The sequence below is a fragment of the Amphiprion ocellaris genome, chromosome 11, assembly GCF_022539595.1.
Source record: "Amphiprion ocellaris isolate individual 3 ecotype Okinawa chromosome 11, ASM2253959v1, whole genome shotgun sequence".
Classification (NCBI taxonomy): Eukaryota; Metazoa; Chordata; class Actinopteri; family Pomacentridae; genus Amphiprion; species Amphiprion ocellaris.
In genome coordinates this window covers 2633548-2652106 of record NC_072776.1, presented here as the reverse complement: position 1 = coordinate 2652106, position 18559 = coordinate 2633548, and the positions used below count along the sequence as shown (strand labels likewise).

Genomic DNA, 18559 nt, shown 5'->3' with positions numbered 1-18559 from the left:
AAAACACTTTAAGACTTTTATGTTTTTGCTCTTTTTCATCGTTTTATTGTCTCTTCTGTTTAATTTGATCTTCTAAAGTTTAACTGGTGTCTTTTCAAATGTTTTGTCTTTAGTTTGATTCTTCTTAAATGTTTAGTTTTGCTCTTTTCTCACCTTTTATTCTTTTCTAATGTCTGATTTGATTTCGAAATGTTTTGTCTTTTTAATGTTTAATTGTTGTTTTATCAAATGTTTTGTCAGTTTGTTTGAAAAATTTCCTTTTCTTTCCCAATGTTTAATTTTTTGATTAAATCTTTAAGGTTTTTCTTTTTAAATGTTTTATAACCTTTTAATGTTTGATTTTCTTTTTAAATGTTTCACTGTATTTTCTATTTCATTCGTATTTAAAGTTTTACTGTCTTTAAAATTTAATTTTCTAATTAAACATTTAATTTTTTAATTAACTGTTTTGTCTTTTTAAAGGTTTAATATTCTTATTGTTTAATTGTATTTTTTAAATGTTTAATTATCTAAAATATTTCATCATTAATGTTTAATGTTTTTGTTTAAAAACTTGTTTCATTTCATAATTACATGTTTTGTATCTTCTGTTTAATTATCTAATTAAATATTTTGTCTTTTTAATATAATTTAATTGTATTTAATGTTTAATTTTCTTTTAAAAAGTTTTATTGTATTAAATATTGTTTTCTTTTGATTTAATTGCTTTTTTAAATGTAGTTTATTTCTTTAATCTTTTTTCTGTCAAGATTTTAACCCCAACCTTTAAAATGAAACAAACCCTTAAATCACAATGAAAATACTTCTGTTGTCACAATCATGAGTTAGTCAATTATTCAGTTTATCAATTCAACTTTATTTGTTTAGCACCTTTCACACAGATGACAAAACTAAACAAGCAAAGAGAAAAAACTATGATAAAACTATGATTAAAACTCAAAAACATATTTAAAAAAAAGATTTAACATGGTAATAAAATCTGTTGTGTCCAGGGGATGGAGGGAGTTTATTGAAGTCTTCTTGGGCTCACATGGTAAATCATTTAAAATATAAACTTGATATTCAGTCTAAGGAAACTGCAGAGCGACAGAAGAACCAACAATATCTCCCGTTTTCTCCTTTAATGAGTCGACTCTTCTTGTGCTTTCAGACCAAAGAACTACAGACTCTTCACAACCTGCTCAAACTCTTGGTACAGGACCTCACCACACGGGTCAAGAAGGTTTCCATCTCATTTCTACTCTGAAGCTCACCTTCTCCTGCTCAAACTGCTGACAAATGTTTCTGCTGCTCTAAAGTCTGGTCTCCAGAACTTCCTAAAAACTCTCAAAGTCTCTGCTGCTGCAGGTTGCTTTGTAGAACTGTTGCAGAAAACCTCACTAAACCACATGGAGGGGCCTCAAGATAGTCGTCCAAATGAAACCATACAAAAACCAAACTAGCACAACCCAAACGCTAAAGTCTCCTGCAGCCTACCAGAGAAGTTCTGAGAACAGAGAATCAGGACAGAAACTCTTACCTTCTGGACAACCAATGCTGGTTCTCAAACAAGAATACAGAATGTGTCTGACCAAAAACCTCTGAAGACTCACTACAGCCAAGATAAAGACACAACTCACCTGCACCAAATCCACTAATCACTGCACACATTATCACCATGTGCTAACTGCGGCTAAAGAACCACCTTTACCAAGACAACTATCCAGTACAAAGCCCTAAAACACACCAAAAAACACATTAAAGACGATTTTACTGCTGGAAGCTGCAAGCCAACGCCTAAAGAACAAACTAAGCAACGGAGCCAAACCCAGCTCAGTGGTGAAGAGAAACAGAGGAAATGTTTGTCTGCAGCTAAACAAAGCAGGAAGACACTGAGCTGCTCAGGTGTTCCTGATAATACCAATCAGCCACCTGGACAGCCAATAGGAACACAGCTTCCTGGAAGTCCAGAGGGCTGGCTTAGTCAAGGAAATTTAGTTTAAAGTTGAAGCAGAAAGTTAACAAAAAGTTGAAAACCACCTTCTGATACCTGAAATCTCTGAGTTTTCACACAAAGAACGCCTGAACATGTCAAACTGGTTCCATAGTAGAACCATCATTGTAAAAACGTCATAGTATGGTGTGTTGCTCAAAAAACATTACGACCTGGCTGTCTTGGGTCGCTGAGGAGCAACACAAAAACAGGACAAATGCTGGTTTCCAGGGGGTTAGGAGGATATTTATTTGAAAGAGGAAGTTTACAACAACACGTGTGCAGAAAATGTCATCCAAATTGTGACAAAAACGTCATAGTTTAGTATGTTGTCCAAAATGTAACAAAAATGTCATAGTTTAGTATGTCGTCCAAAATGTAACAAAATGTCATAGTTTAGTATGTGCTTCAAAATATGACAAAAACGTCATAGTTTAGTATGTGGTCCAAAATGTGACAAAAATGTCATAGTTTAGTATGTGGTCCAAAATGTGACAAAAACTTCGTAATTTAGTATGTTGTGCAAAATGTGACAAAAACGTCATAGTTTAGTATGTTGTCGAAGATGTAATAGTTTAGTATGTCGTCCAAAATGTGACAAAAACGTCATAGTTTAGTATGTGGTCCGAAATGTGACAAAAACGTCATAGTATAGTATGTGGTCCAAAAGGGGAAAAATGTCATAGTTTAGTATGTCGTCCAAAATGTCGCTAAAACATCATAGTTTAGTATGTCATCCAAAATATAGCAAATGGGTGCCCAGGTAGCTCAGCTGGTTGATAGGGTGACTCGTAAACAGGACTCTGTCAGACATAGGTTCGATTCCAGCTCATAGCCCTTTACTGCAGGTCTTCCTCTTAGCTTACGTATTGGTGAAAGAGTCCAAAAAATAACTTTTAAAAAAACATCATTGGCTGTCTTCTTAAATGTGGAAAAAAGTCATAGTATGTAGTCCAAAATGTGGACAAAACGTCAGTTTAGTATGTCGTCCAAATTGTATTAAAAAAACGTAATAGTTTCTATACTATTCTAAACTATGACATTTCAGTCAACTGAGCAGCCTTGGCGGAGTACTGCACTCTCTGAGTGCTTTTCTAATTTGTTTGTGTGTTTATTTGTGGAAGAATATAGAAACACATGAAAACATTTTACAGCTTTTTTTTTTTATCTTTCTTAAATGGTTAGCTTAGCTTAGTTTAGCTTAAATTAGCATAAAGACTGGAGCTATCGTCACTATCTAAAGAAAAACAGTTTCATTTATAGAGAGGCAGCTTTATACAGATTTATTAGTAATATGTGAAATATAAATAATGCTTTAGAGATGCTTGAGGGCAGATTTTTGTCCTCTTCTCAAAAGAACCAGGCTAGCTTTTAGTACCCTATCATTAGCATTAGCAAATGGCTACTAAAAGTGACGGCCAAACAGATGACTACCATTATCATTGTTAGGTTGTGGTCGTAGCGGTATTATTTCACCAGCACAGCCACCATGAAGTTTTGATTTTATTGTATTTTCTAGCATGTATTTTTGGCACTGTTCTTTTTTTCTATCGGTCTTCAGAGATGAAAGATTATTTATCACATCTTGGTTCATTCAACAGAAGTGAAATAAATGGTAACTCTAGCGAAATCTAAGAGAAATCCAAGAGAAAAACACGCCTGTTTTCAAATCCAAAGTCGTAGTTAGTCTGAGGGGCTTTCAAAGACTGAAGGCCAGTGTATTAAAAATCAATCCGGTGTATCTATGGATGTACAGAAACATATCACAGTAGTACTTCAGTACTGAGAAAAAGCTGTTTTTATGACCTAAGGAGAAACTTTATTGCAAGTGGGTGTTTGCAGTTCATACACGACGGACAACACAGATATTATCACTGGTGGATAATAAAATAATAAAATCTAAAATATGTGTATCATGTCTGTGTGCTCAGATTTAACAGTTATGACTCTAACTCTGGCAATCCTAGGCTTTAAGGACTTCTTCATACCTGTTGTGTGCTTCTGCTCAATACTGACCAAACTACTGCAATAACCAGCAGTAGAGGAAGTATTCAGGTCCTTTACTAATTTAAAGGTATTCATACCACACCCAAAAAATACTCTGTTACAGGTTAAAGTCCTGAACTGAAGCATTCAAATAAAAATATGTGAGTATAAACAGTTAAAATACTTTTTTTAAAAGTATAAAAGTAAAAATGCTCAATGTAGTAAAAACATCCTATGTGATTGTTGTACTATTATATTATTGTTACTCTTACAATAATATGTAGTTTTAGCAATTTAAAGTAGGGCTTTGACGAATTATTTTCTTGATTAATCAATTGATTAAAAAAATTAAAATAAAATGTGAAAATCCACAATGTTCATTTTGAAATCTCAAAATGATTAAATATAAATTAAGATAATGAAAGGGGAAATCAGCCATGAAATGTTTTCGGCGTTTTTGTATAAAATTATCCCAAAAGCTGACGATAAATATCTTATCACTCAAATAAACCATTAATTGTCTTCCAGCTCTATTTATATTCATGGTCTGGTAGTTTAATCCATAGCAAAGAATCCTATTTTACAAGATTTTCATATATTTTATGAATAAATTAATGTGTAAAGCAACTAAATCTGTTAGATAAATGTGTAAAATGTTACTTGAGTACAGTACTTGAGTACATGTATTTAGTTACTTTCCATCATTAGGAATAGCACCCTGTTGCTACCAGTTACCACAGTACACCTGTCCCCTGCACGCCTTCCCTCCACCTCACAGTTTGATTACCTCCGCTCTGAATAATTTACAGACCTCCCTGTGCACTGTGTACATTGCTGCTGTTTTCCCTGTGAAACATCCTAAAGACAAAAGAATATGCGTAGCCAGCCATGCTCAAAAGCAAGTTTAAAAAAAGAAAAAAAGCCTTTGTTGTGATTTAGGTTAAACTGACCCACATAGAAATTCAACTGAAGGACGTCAGTGCTTCATAGTTCACGTCAGAATTGCTGTCTCATACAGCGGCGACATCAAAGTTGTGCACAGTCTGTCTATCTTGAAGGATAATATATACAGTAAGTGAATATTTCTCCTAATTTCATGCATGCTGATGAATCCGCATGAGCTCTGTCTATATCTGCCCCGTAGGACCACCGTGACGCTCTTCTCCGTGAGCTGTCAGAACAGTTCCCAGCAGTCAGCAGACCTTTGTGTCTATATGCGACTGGTTCTTTTGATCAGAGAGTGAAATCACACCCTTCAGGGCCCTCTTGGGCGAGGAGAGAACAACAAAGGCGAGAACTGAGGCCACATGTAAGTGATGAAGAGGAACACGGTGGTGCTTCAGTTGTCGTAATTGATTGTCTGGTGCTGAAAAAAAGAAGAAAGAAAACTGGTCCAGTAGGTTTGTTCTATTGACTTGATGAACCTGAAGACACTGGCAGCTGACAGACACAATAGATTTCCAATCAGGGTTAAATAAGGTCAGTGGCCTCTGACTCCTGAAAGTGTAGCTCACTGTGGTCTATATACAGCCCCTCATCACAGTTTGGGCATTTAAGGCTGTTTTATTTACCTTTGGGCTGTCTCCTGGTACACGTTTTATCATTTAACTACTCTCAGATTTCTGTCAATTTCAGTTCAGCTCAGTATTATTTTTGCGGCGCTAATTAACAATATAAGTTATCTCAGGGCACTTCAAACAGTAGTGAATTAAGACCTTTAACCCTCCTGTTGTCCTCATTTACGGGCACCAAAAAATATTTCCTTGTCTGAAAAAAATTCAGCAAAAAAATTCCCAAACTTCAGGAAGAAAATTCCAATAATTCCTTAAAAGTTTCTCTTAACTTTTAAAAAAAAAAAAAAAGAAGCCCCCAAATTTGTCCAGAAAATTCTTGTAAATCTTTTCAAAAAGAGTAAAAATCTTCCCCCCAAAAAAATTCTAAAAGTCTGAAGTCATTACACACATATATCAGTAAAACTAATAGTTTCCTTTTAGAACATTTTCATTTCCCACCAAAAAATTTTTTAAAGATTTCCCAAAAATGTGGACATCAGAAGTTTCACTGAATTTCCCCCCCACACACACATGTTCAAACTTTAAAATGGGTCAATTTTGACCCGCAGGACGACACAAAGGTTAAGTATTACATTATAGAGAGAACCCCAACAAATCCAGTAATTCCCTTTGAGCATGCACTTTGGAGACAGTGCAGCTAATAAAAACCAAAAATCATCTTTAATAGGAAAAAGCTTCTGGCAGAACCAGGCTCAGGAAGGGCTGCCATCTGCCTCGATCAGCTGGGGTGAGGGTAAAGGAGAAAGAGAAGGGGAGCCAAGAGAAACTAGACAAACAGCATACAAGATAAAAATATTTTCAAGACATTGTTATGGCGGGTGCATGAGGCTCAAGAGCAGGAAATGAGAACAGGCAGATGTTCAGTTTAGAAACACTTTTTAGTTACACAAGGACTGCAACCGGAACCGGAAACTAACTACTGGAACAGGAAGAATAACTGATCCCCATAAGGCAGAACTGAACGTAGAACCTCTAGTGGCTAGGAGGAAAAACTACAAAACAAAAACTACGGTTAACCCACTGTTGGTAACACCAAGGCAGGAAAACAAAGAAACGGGGAAAAATACAAAACTAACGAATCCCAGTTCTACCAGTAAACTGCACAAAAACCCAGAAACTGTAACCTATAAACCCATGTGTAAAAGCTGACAAGATAGTAACTTGCATAAGCGGTCTAAAGCTAAACTTAGTCTGGTGTTGCTAGGTCTGGAAAACCTTACTGACTTTAGGGAGGGGGGAATGTCCACTTTGGTAAGACTCCTTTCATTCCTTCAGGGGAAAACCTCTCGTTCCCGATGCACAGATGCAGAGGTAGTGAGTATGGCGTCTGGAGGTAGGCTGGTGGTTTGGAGCCCAGGGTGGTTTTGGCACATTCCAGGTGGTACTACAGGTGTTCTTCTTTTGGAGGCTGACAACGGAGTGAATCCCTAAGCAGAATTCACAGAGGAACGGAAGAGCAGACAAACGACAAGGGGACCGGAAGAGTCAGGTAACTACAAGCAGGTGGAAGTCAGCACTAAACACAGAGAAACAGAGTTACTGGCAGAACTAGGGATATGGCACAGACTATTTCGGCTCACAGCACTAACTGGAGAGACGAAAACGGTCCAGCATCAGATAATGACTGGTCTCCGTCCACAGCCTAAGCTGTGTGACAGACATAGCACCAATTTTATCAGTACATTAAGATATGGAAATGGGAATACGGACTAGAGATGTCGAGAGGAATTGGCGTCAATTGCTGTAAATAGCTGAAGTTTCTGGGTTGAAACTCTTTGATTGGCTGGGTCCTTTCTGTGTGGAGTTAACGTGTTTTCTCTGTGCTGCATGGTTTTCCATGTCTAGAATAGTACGGTATGGTTTTTAAATTAGTCTGGTAAATCTCTGTAATTAATAATACTTTACATTTACATTTTAATTTAGTCAGGCAAAGTCGTATTTTTTATATTTTTTTTAGTGTTTTAACAATAATATTTAATATACTCTGATAAATTCTCAACATAAATCTCACTGTCGGGTCTTAACCTTAATATTTAATTGTGTTAAATTAACAAGGCCAAACTTGCTTCTCTACGGGAATGCACTTTGGCTTTAAGGCTGCTGTTTTAAATGTGCTATATAAATAACGGCAACTTGACTTGACATTTTCCCACTCGGCTCAGAGGCACATAAAAATGCTTTCCTTTGCCCAGAGGAAGTTTTACAAGAAATAATGATAGCTCTATTTATATAGCACCTATTAAAACAGAGTTTGCAGGCAGGTCAAAAAAGGAGGATACTCAGGAAGATCCCTGAACAACAGAAGGCCAAACTGAAAGGAATAAAAGACCAGTTAAACATGGTAAGACATTCACACAAAAAAAAGAAAGTCTATATAGCAAACATCAATGCTATATTGATTTGCAGGAGCAAAGCTGAAGAACTTTAATCAAGCCATTGAAGACTGTCTAGATGACACATCAAATAGAATAAAAGCACCAAATATGATATATGACATAACAAATTAAGGGGGAAAAAACAAGTAGAATAAAAGAAAATCGAACATAAAACCAAACATATATATATATATATATATATATATATATATATATATATATATATATATATATATATATATATATATATATATATATAAAAAACAAATACACCATATGAGGTGTTCTGCCAACAGTTTTACAGTTTAGGTGATAGGTGTGGAGCCTGTGTGGATTTTCTCCCAATGATCCAGCAGTCAAAAGACGTACACGATACAAGGAATTGGTGATTCTAAATTGGTAGTAGGTGTGAGTTTGTCTCTCTACTGGCCCTGTGATGGACTGTCAAGGTTGTATCTAGTTCGAATCAGCTGGAAAAAGACTCCAGCTCCAACCCTCTACAGGATAAAGCAGGTATAGTAAATGGATGGATGGATAGATACATGTTATGCATGACAAAGCATGAAGAGATATCAAGGTTATCAGAATCTGTTCTGTTTTAATTAGCAGCATGATTGACAGCAAAAGAACAGCAATTTAATGTCAGATCATATTTCCAAAAACAACATCCTGTCAGGTTATCACACCATCCCTGCAAAAAGCAACCAGCTGGCATATTGTTAGTATTTTTCTACCACCCTGGCATCAAGTGACCTTTACTCTTCCAGAAAAATCTTCCTCGACTGTGGTGTCATTTAAATGTCACCTGTCTCAGTGTGATCTGTGTTTCGCGGTGAAAAAGGAATGCACCGAGTGGAACACCTCGGACCACCTGTCGCACTGTCGTCATCGGCTACAACGTGGTGCATCAGAGGACGACAAATATTTACAGCCGAGCAGCGTTACTTCACTTAAAGTTCACATTATTAAACCGAGGCTCTGGCTAATGAACCCTCTTGTTGTCCTCCTCATTTACGGGGACAAAAAATATTGTTCCCTTGTCTGAAAAAAATCCAAAAATTCAGCAAAAAAATTCCCCAAATTTATAAAAATTAGCAAAATCTTCAGGAAGAAAATTCCTTAAAAGTTTCTCTTAAAAGTTTTATTTTAAAAAAATCCCCAAATTTGGCAAGAAATAATTTTTAAAAATTAAAATTGTAAATATTTTCAAAAAATGAATAAAAATCTTCCAAAAAAATCCTAAAAATATCTAAAGTGATTCCATGTATATCAGTAAAAGTTCTAATGTTTTCTTTAAGAACATTCACAAAAACCCAACAAAAATCCATGTTAATGTTCTTAAAGAAACATTTTTTTTAACATTTTTTTTTCCACCAAAAAATGTTCAAAAATTTCCCAAAAATGTTGAAAATGTGAAAGTTCTCACTGTGAAAATATATATATTTTTCCACATTTTCAAACTTTAAAACGGGTCCGTTTGACCTACAGGACGACACGAGGGTTAATGCACTGAGCAGAAGAGAAAATCAGCACAAACCATAGCAAAGTAAACAAGCACATCAATAAATTAAATAATTCAGCATGGCTCTCAGCTCAGCAGCCCTTTAAATAAAGAGTGAAATCCAGACTGGTAACGTTTTCTCAGCTCTCTTAAATCTTTCACATCCCGCCATCTCATCTAATCCAGCACTTGAATTTGAAAATGGTGAAGCAGGCGCTGCCTTATCTCACTCAACCCTCTAAACTCGCTGCCATTTCCAACAGTTTCGTGTACGATTTGCTACCTGCTTCCACTTTACTTTTCTGGCTGCCGGTGAAACACAACATTGCACTAGTGTTGACTTCAGCAGGGCTTTAGATGTAGTGATCACAAGGCACTTTATCATAATCAGGCAGCTCGCTAGTTTCCCCAACAGCTATCAGACAGAGCCAAGATGCTGTTCAGGTGGCCTGCTGGAGAGCCAACTGAGAGTCTTTTGTAAACAGGAGAAAATACAGAATCGGAGTCGACTGAACGCAGCTGAGCTCTCTGCATTCACAGCCAACATAAACGCACAGTTAAAAGTTCATGTTCCTCTGTGAGAGTCGGCTCGGTTCAGTAAGGATAAAAAGCACCATGATGTCTGAGGGGTGCCTCAAAAAGGTATTAGATTCTTACAGTATGATAAGTACAACTTCTCATTTCTATTCAGTATAATTATGATCTGTGCAATTCCGGAGCACCTTCTAATAAAAATGTCAAGAGAAAAGGCTAAAACATGTTCCGTCTCCTTGATTATGATGATTACAAAGTCCTCTCCTGCTATTTTTCTCCCTCATTTTTCCAGTATGTATAATATAACACAATACAGTAAAAGTAAATCGTTGTACAACAAAACAACAACAACAAATAGGACAAAAGTGGACTATCAGCTCATGGAAAAGTAGCTTGTAGATGAAATAAAACAAAAAACACACAATATATGAAGTACATTCTTATGACAATAGTAGAAATATCATATTTTTTCTTTTTTGTGCATTTTATTTAATTTTACAGAAATTCATTACATTATATTAAGGTTTGTATTATTAAAGAAAAAGTTTTGTGTTATTTTTGTTTTGTTTGCATTGTCAGTTTAAACAAACAAAATCAAATAAATAAATAAAAAGACCACAACTAGCATTTGTTTTCTAATTTTCTCAGCTCCAAGCCCACTAATTCTGACTTGACATGTAAATCTTTACAACTGATTAAAAACATATGTTGTTGTTGTTTTTTTTAAGGCCCAAATACTTCCCCAAAGTCACTCAAAAATGTAAATAGTAAATTGGTCAGGGACTAGATTCTGCTGCAGATTAATGCATAATTTGTGCACAGCTGAGTTTTAACTGCAGGAGGACAGCGTATGATGCACTGACACAAAATTAAATTATATTAAATAGCATGCTTCTATGTTTTTAATAAGTTTTGGAGAAGAATGGAGCTCTATGGCACAGATAAGTACAATATACAACACTTTACACACACATATTTATTGTAGTATTTGTAGAAGGATCAGTTAAGTGGCTGGTTTAGTCTTCTAATTAGATTTCTTTTTATGTAGAATTTTGCCAGCTTTATGCTTTAACTATATGAATCACTGACAGTAAATGCATGTGTGTTTAATCCATAGAGACCTTACACAGCGTAAAGAAAAAATATCCCTGCATCATCACAGTCTAAATCCCACTTAACTACAGAACATGCCAGTGGTGTTGTGAATCCCACGTATCTGGCACTTCTTAAATTATTTAAGCTTACATTTAGTCATTCATTCCTCGCTTTACTGTGACATATAATATAGTGTTTAAGTGCTTGTGCTTGTCAGTATTGCGATCTGATGTGGTATTGCAATCCAAGCTGAAGACAAAGTTCCACTTTTCTGTTCCAGATTCGCACAACAAGGGCAACTACTTTTGAGACTGTGAATCTGCGGATGATAGTGGGAGAAAATTGCATCTATTCTCAGAGTCTTTGACGCTTAGCAGATGGAAATATCGCATGAATTGCACAGGGGAAACTCTTTTCAGTTGTCTTCCAGTGAACAGTATAATTTACAGGTATTCACAGGCCTATTCACAAGCACAGGCATGTGCCAGTCACCACGACACAGGCCTCAACCAGGGAATATGAGGACTTCTTTTCCTAGAGGAGCAACAGATTATTGAATGTTGATATAGAAACTGAAAAGAGAGAGATGCATGCACACGTGCCTTTGAAGGATTGTAGTGTATTTCCAAAAGCATTTTAAAAAAACAACTTGGTGTGATGCTTTTCTAACATCAAAATAACTCCACTGACGCTTGCCAGAACATGCAGTCTAAGCTTTGCCTCGAGGATGGAGCTCCAGTGGCAGAACATTCTGACTTGGATTTCCTGTCAAGCACCAACCCGACTCCACGCTGATGAATCTATATGTTTGCATCTTTTTGCTGAAGCGGGTTCTTTGACAACATTTTAAAGCACAGATGATGAGGTTTTTCCAGTTCATCGTATCCTTGGTAACCGATATAAGCCGCGTCGTGGATGTTAACTGGCAGAACAAAAGAGGAACCTTGTGTGCCCTTGCAGCCCCCTTGTGTGTTTGACATATTTGGAAATTAAAAGCCTAACTGCAGCGAGGGAAGCCTGTTCGACCTAGTTGTCTAATCAAGCTGTAACCTGTAAACAAGTCCTGCAGACGAGGCGGACATCTGTCAGAGCACAGCCGGGCAGATGTTAGATGTTTGGCAGTTTTTAACTCACTGTTTCCAGCTCTCCACTCTGCTGTATAACACCACGGACTTCCAGCTTCCAGCAGCTCTGCTTTAACTCTGCAGCTGCTAAAAACAATCCCCTCTTTCAGTCCTGGCTTTGATGGATATGTGCAGCCCGTCAGTCAGGATGCAGCTCCTCAGAGAGAACTGCTGTTAAAATGAAAAGGAAAAAAAAAATCACACATGGAGCACCTGTATTGCGTCCCTTTTGGGTGATATTGATTTAGCGTGGGTTACATAATATCTGTAGGGGGCTTCCATCAACTCCTCCGGTGTACATTCTCCTGCTACAAATAGAGGATTGTCAGACAGCCAGTGTGTAGATGAGCAATGCAGCACAGCTCAAAGCAACTTAGATGAAATCACCTGTGAAATGCTGTGTACAGAATGCTTCTTTTTTTTGGTTCTTGCTTTGAATCTGATATGACAGATACAGACATTTATTCGTTTTTATCTGAACACCACAGCTGTCTCTGAAGTCGTATCAGCTTCTGGGAGTGCAGCTGTGATTCGTAGCCTTGAGAATCATATCCTCTTAATGTTTCCTCATTTTTATCTATTAAAGTTTGCTCTAACAGGCAATGCGAGTGCCTTTTTGTTCTGATTCTTGGCTAATGAGAATTCTCGATGTTATAGGGAATTAATGGGAAAGAAACTGATAAGATGTTTCTAATTTGTGAAGCCTGCAGGTTTCTTCTGTGTTTCATATATTTTAACATGTTTATTTAGGAATGCAAGGAAGTCCATTTCAAAGAAAAACACCCAGTGCAACAAAAGTGCCTTTTCTCACAGCTTGGAATTGTTTGCTTCAGTCAAGAATGTCTGCTTTGACTATAAATGATGACTCTCTTGAGGCCATGTGATTTGAGTAGTTTCAGCGGAGCGATCACTGATCACAGCAGTTCTATGTCCTCACATACTCCGGATTATGTTAGTGTTTGAATCATATCTTCTTCTAAATCTAGACCTTGTTTACTGCAAATTCAAATATTGGCCTTGTGGTATTTTTACCATTTATTGCTGGGCTGTATTTATTTTAGGCCGCAAATAATCAGTTTGCATCTGCGGAAAATTCTGTCCCCTGCAGAAATGTGCAACTCAAACAAAAAACCTGAGAAAGTGGCCGTTCTCAATCACACGATAATAATAACGTGTTTCCATCCCATATAAACCAAACCCGCTTTTGAAAGCCACTGTTGAAGGAATTAGGAGGACTTTTGGCAGCTGAATGTGACTGAAACATTTGTGCAAAAAGGATTTGGAATCTATGTTAACCACCCAACATAACATCAGAAGGCACATTTTTGTATGCAGGATTTTCTGTATCTTCCAGATCGCTGCTGCTGCTGCACATACTGATCTATATGTAAATATATACAGTTTTTTACTTTGATCTTACTCATTGAAAAATATTCTGCAGTATACCCTCCAAACGTGAGAGTTCCACATGGATCAGGTGATAGTTTAGATACTCTAGACTTTGCGATTAAGTTAACCCTCCTGTTGTCCTCATTTACAGGCACCAAAAAATATTGTTTGTCTGAAAAAAATCCACAAATTCAGCAAAAAAATTCTCCAAATTTCTGAAAATTTGCAAAACCTTCAGGAAGAAAATTCCAATAATTCCTTAAAAGTTTCCTTTAAAAGTTTTATTTCAAAAAAATCCCCCAAATTTTTCAAGAAAATTCTTGTAAATATTTTCAAAAAATTAGTAAAAATCTTCCAAAAAAATCCTAAAAATATCTAAAGTGATTACATATATATCAGTAAAACCTCTAATGTTTTCTTTAAGAACATTCACATAAGAATCAACCAAAATCCAGCAAAATTCGCTGGATTTTGGTTGATTTTTTTGTGAATGTTCTTAAGAAACATTTTTAGCATTTTTTTTTCCACTAAAAAATGTTCAAAGATTTCCCAAAAATGTTGAAAATGTGGACATCAGATGTTTCACCATAAAAATATATTTTTTTTTCCCACATTTTCAAACTTTAAACCAGGTCAATTTTGACCTGCAGACCCCATAATGAAACCCGACTATCAGCACTTCCAAAGCTCAGCAACTACATGCTATATGTTGTTGCTTTTAAAAAAAAATCAGTACAAAAACCAAAGTGTAAAAACAGCAATTTACCATTTTTGTGAGGCGTCATGTGCAACATTACTAGAGCTATAACTTGTACCTAGTTTTTATGCTAAGCTAAGCACACTGTAAAAAATAAAACAAGAAAAACAAATCTAGTAAAATAAAAAATGTATTTAAAAAACTATCGGAAAAATTTGGGAACAAGGGTACCAGAAAGAATATGTTACAAACTGTGAAATATTGTTAAAATAAATATACAAATAAATCTACAAAGTAATTTATGTTTTTTGCTGATTTAAAAACAATTTAAAAAGAGTTGCTTTTTAAAGTCAAACAATGTAAAAGAACAAATTCTATTACCAAAAAAATATACAGATTTTTGATGTGGCATAATTCACAGTATCCGCATGTTTTCTTATTGTGAACATGCAACGTTATCATTTTATTTTCTAAGATTTTAGTCATTATTATTGGCAAATTCACACAACTTTGGATTTTTTTTTTATTCTTGTTTTTTTTTTTACTGTCCAGCTGCTTGCTCCAGCTGTATATTTACTGTTCTGATGAAACAGTTGCATTGACCTTGTCACTACACCCTCAGTAAGACAGAGAACTTGCATGAATCCTCAGTACACTGTGAATGCTTAAAACTTAAAAGAGGAGACTGTAAAGGAAACATGGGATGCTGTGGTTCTTGTAGAAGTCTATAATTTAAAGTATTCCTATAGTAGCACATACCTAATCTTTAACTGGACTAAAAGTATTGTTGAACATTTCAGAGTAGCTGTGCAAGCTAGACTTTCTGAGGGGGGAAAAAGGGGCTGTTTAGAACTGATTGCCTTTTCCCTGGTAGCCCAGCAATTACTATGTACTGCACGATAGCAGCCAAATATCACCAGACTGTGCTTCACCTCGGTCTCTTCCACCTCCGTCTGTTAATCGAGGTTATTTCTACACTCAGACGTAAGCATATGACTTGATTCTTTGTCTCTTCTAGTTATTATTTATGCTTCTGCGCTCTGTAATTCGGTCTGCTATACACAAAATTGCTTCCCCTCCAAAACCAGGCCAGATGTGGAAAACCTTGAAACGAGACCAACGGCTGCAGAGTCCAGCCATCTGAATTCATGTGAAAACCACTGGAATGGAACCACATTCGTGCAGACGTAAGCCGGTCGTTTGTGGACTCATTGTGCTCTCACAGGGTGACTCAGACATCTTGAAACAACCTCCCAGACTCAGTGAGAAAAGAGAAGCACTTCTGACATTATACTTTACATTGGAAGACATCACATGCATCTTTGAAAGAACAAAATGACCACGATTTGAACTTGATATCTGTTCCTGCACTAATGTAAATGCATTTCTATCTACATATTTTAGGATTTGATTCACCTTCTGGATACTGATCCACACAAAGATCACAAAAAGTTATTTCCAATATATACATTATGCGGCATATATATATATATATATATAAGGAAAAGATGTATCTGCACTCAGGTAAACCCTCACCTGAATTAAACCCATGTAGAGCCTCATACTTGTCTGCTGTTTTGTCTAAACACAGCCCGCAGTTCAGCCAAAAAGCCTGAATTTTTGTCATGTGACTGTTGGTCACACCAAGATGTGCAGAATTTTTTGTTTTGTACAGATTCTGGTTATTGTAAACACTTTATTTTTCACGAAAATGTTTGTGAAACATGTTGAATGAAGTGCTTTGTCACATCTTTAGGATTTAATTCACTTTTTGGATACTGATCTGCACAAAAATCACAAAAAGTCATTGCAAATATATAAATTATGAAGCATATATATAAAGATAACCTGTATCTGCACTCAGGTAAACCCTCACCTGAGTTAAACCTCGGTAGAGCCTCATTCAGATGACAAACAACTTGCTTGCATAAAGGTGCCTCTGATTTACAATGACCCTGGGAGTGCAGACAAAACTCAAATGCTGAGACGAAGGGCCCCCAGTATACGAGAAGGCTTTTACAGAAGTGCACAGCAGCTGTGGCAAGAACATTTTCTATTTGATGACTGTAATTTTCATAAGAACTCAGCTGCCACGAAAGGTGGGAGGTTTAATGGCCACATGAATGAAGAGAGCAGCATCTCAGCTCAGGTGATCGGGACACATTAGTCTGGAGACCGCTGATCAGAAACTACGGCGCTCGCAATCATCTAGCAGGAGTTGAAACTAAAAGGAGACTGAAGTGCACAACAGAAATCAATTTTCTACACTCCTGCACTGTCAGAGACATCATCTCTTTTGCCACGTGACCTGATGTTAGCCGTGATGTGACAATGTCAGCAGCAGTGATGTCACTTCAGGCTCAGCAGGACTTTTCCTTTCTCATAATATTTTTGTTTCTTCCTTGAAATGTTTGCCTCTGGACAAAATAAACAATTCATGTTTCTCCCAGCAATGTAATGTCACTGATCAATATTATTCCTGTCGTTGTTCCCTCCAAAATAGAGCGGAAACTCTCATTCAGGCCGAGCAAGCAGGGGTTTTTCTCAGCGTCGGCACTCAGTCCTTCAGTAATTTGACTTTCTCCTGCTATGTCCTTGTTTTTCACTTCAGCTTTTCCTTATAGTTTCTTGGCAGTTATTGTATGTACAACTGAGGTTATACATAGTTCTTCTTTACCTTCTTATGTTAAAGTAAACTAACCAGAGCAACTTTCTGAACTCTCCTGACCCACTATTAATCAAAACAGCTTTAGAATGAATTGATTTGTTTTCAGATAAAACCGTGGCTGAGTGACTGCATGAGAAATACCGTAATAACTGGTGTTACACACACAGAACAAGCACAGACAATTAAATAATTTATGCAGACAAATTGCAAAAGCAATGCATTTTAACCCTCGTGTCGTCCTGCGGATCAAAATTGACCCATTTTAAAGTTTGAAAATGTGAGGAAAAAAATTTATTTTCACATTGAAACTTCTGATGTCCACATTTTCAACATTTTTGGGAAATCTCTGAACATTTTTTGGGAGAAAATAAGAAATGTTAAAAATGTTTAAGAACATTCACAAAAAAAATCTACCAAAATCAAGCGAATTTCACTGGATTTTGATTGATTTTTTGTGAATTTTCTTAAAGGAAATATCAGAAGTTTTACTGATATATATGTAATCACTTTAGATATTTTTAGGATTATTTTGGAAGATTTTTACTCATTTTTTGAAAATATTTACAAGAATTTTCTTGGGAGGGAATTTTCTATTAGGGGGATTTTTTTGAAATAAAACTTTCAAAGGAAACTTTTAAAGAATTATTGGAATTTTCTTCCTGAAGGTTTTGCAAATTTTCAGAAATCTGGGGGATTTTTTTTGGCAGAATTTTGGGATTTTTTTCAGACAAGGAAACAAATTTTTTTGGTGGCCATAAATGAGGACAACAGGAGGGTTAATCAAAACAGCTTTAGAATGAATTGATTTGTTCTCAGATAAAACTGTGACTGAGCGACTGCATGAGAAATACCGTAATAACTGGTGTTAAACACACAGAACAAGCACAGTCAATTAAATAATTTATGCAGACAAACTGCAAAAGCAATGCATTTTAAACATATTGTATTCAGATTTGGTTTAATCCTTGAAAACCCTAGCAGTTCCTGAGTGTTTCTTACTCATGTTACATTTTCACCCACTGTGAGCACATTTTTTCCTCAATACTTAGCCCAAGAAAGAAAAGGATTAGTTTATTTCATTATATCTTTTACAGGAACTGAAAAGCCCTGGAATCAACATGTACAACATTTTTCCCGCGTGTTACCAACACTGGGGAGCAATAATGACTGTAAGCACAATAGATATTACCTGCTCAACTTGTTTCTCCATTTGTCTCCTGTCTGTTTAGTCTAAATGTAGCGGGTCTGGGCTAACTCTCTCTCCTCTGCGCTGTGTGTGGAGAATGACGGTGGGAAACCACTTTGTTGCACGCCAGCTGGTTTATTTCTGTTCCCGTTCCATCCCTGATGAAAATAAAATAATTTTGGTACGGCAAACCACGAGGTGTCACACTAGCCGCTCTAAACAGGAGAAGAAAACATATACAAGTCCTCACTAACCTGCTGTACTCTACAACTAAAAGATAACAACATAAAATTCAGACATTCAACAAAATAAATCAAAAATAATAAAACAAGCCTCAAACCACATTCAAAACGTGTTTTTCCTGGGTCTACAGCTACAAATGGAAAGCGCTCTGTGTTCACTCACCTGTTCCTATCAGATTCACAGACCATCTGAACAAAGGCGCGCTAACAGAGAGG

At 36.3% G+C, this 18559-nt stretch overlaps 2 long non-coding RNA genes across 6 annotated transcripts in view; one reads left to right on the top strand and one right to left on the bottom strand.

Annotated features, from left to right (window-relative positions):
- LOC129350082 (uncharacterized) overlaps nt 1-3881 on the top strand; it is a 14746-nt gene extending 10865 nt beyond the window's left edge. The window contains exon 3 of the long non-coding RNA XR_008603309.1: nt 1151-3881. This is a non-coding gene — a long non-coding RNA (uncharacterized LOC129350082). The remainder of the gene's footprint in view (nt 1-1150) is intronic.
- The window catches only part of LOC111576232 (uncharacterized), a 26849-nt gene extending 8290 nt beyond the window's left edge, over nt 1-18559 (bottom strand). The window contains exons 1-3 of one of the 5 annotated variants that reach the window (XR_008603307.1): nt 18105-18444; nt 12172-12332; nt 4000-6959 (exon numbers count right to left, since the gene is read on the bottom strand). This is a non-coding gene — a long non-coding RNA (uncharacterized LOC111576232). The other 4 variants (XR_008603305.1, XR_008603308.1, XR_008603306.1 and 1 more) reach the window with 4 other exon arrangements.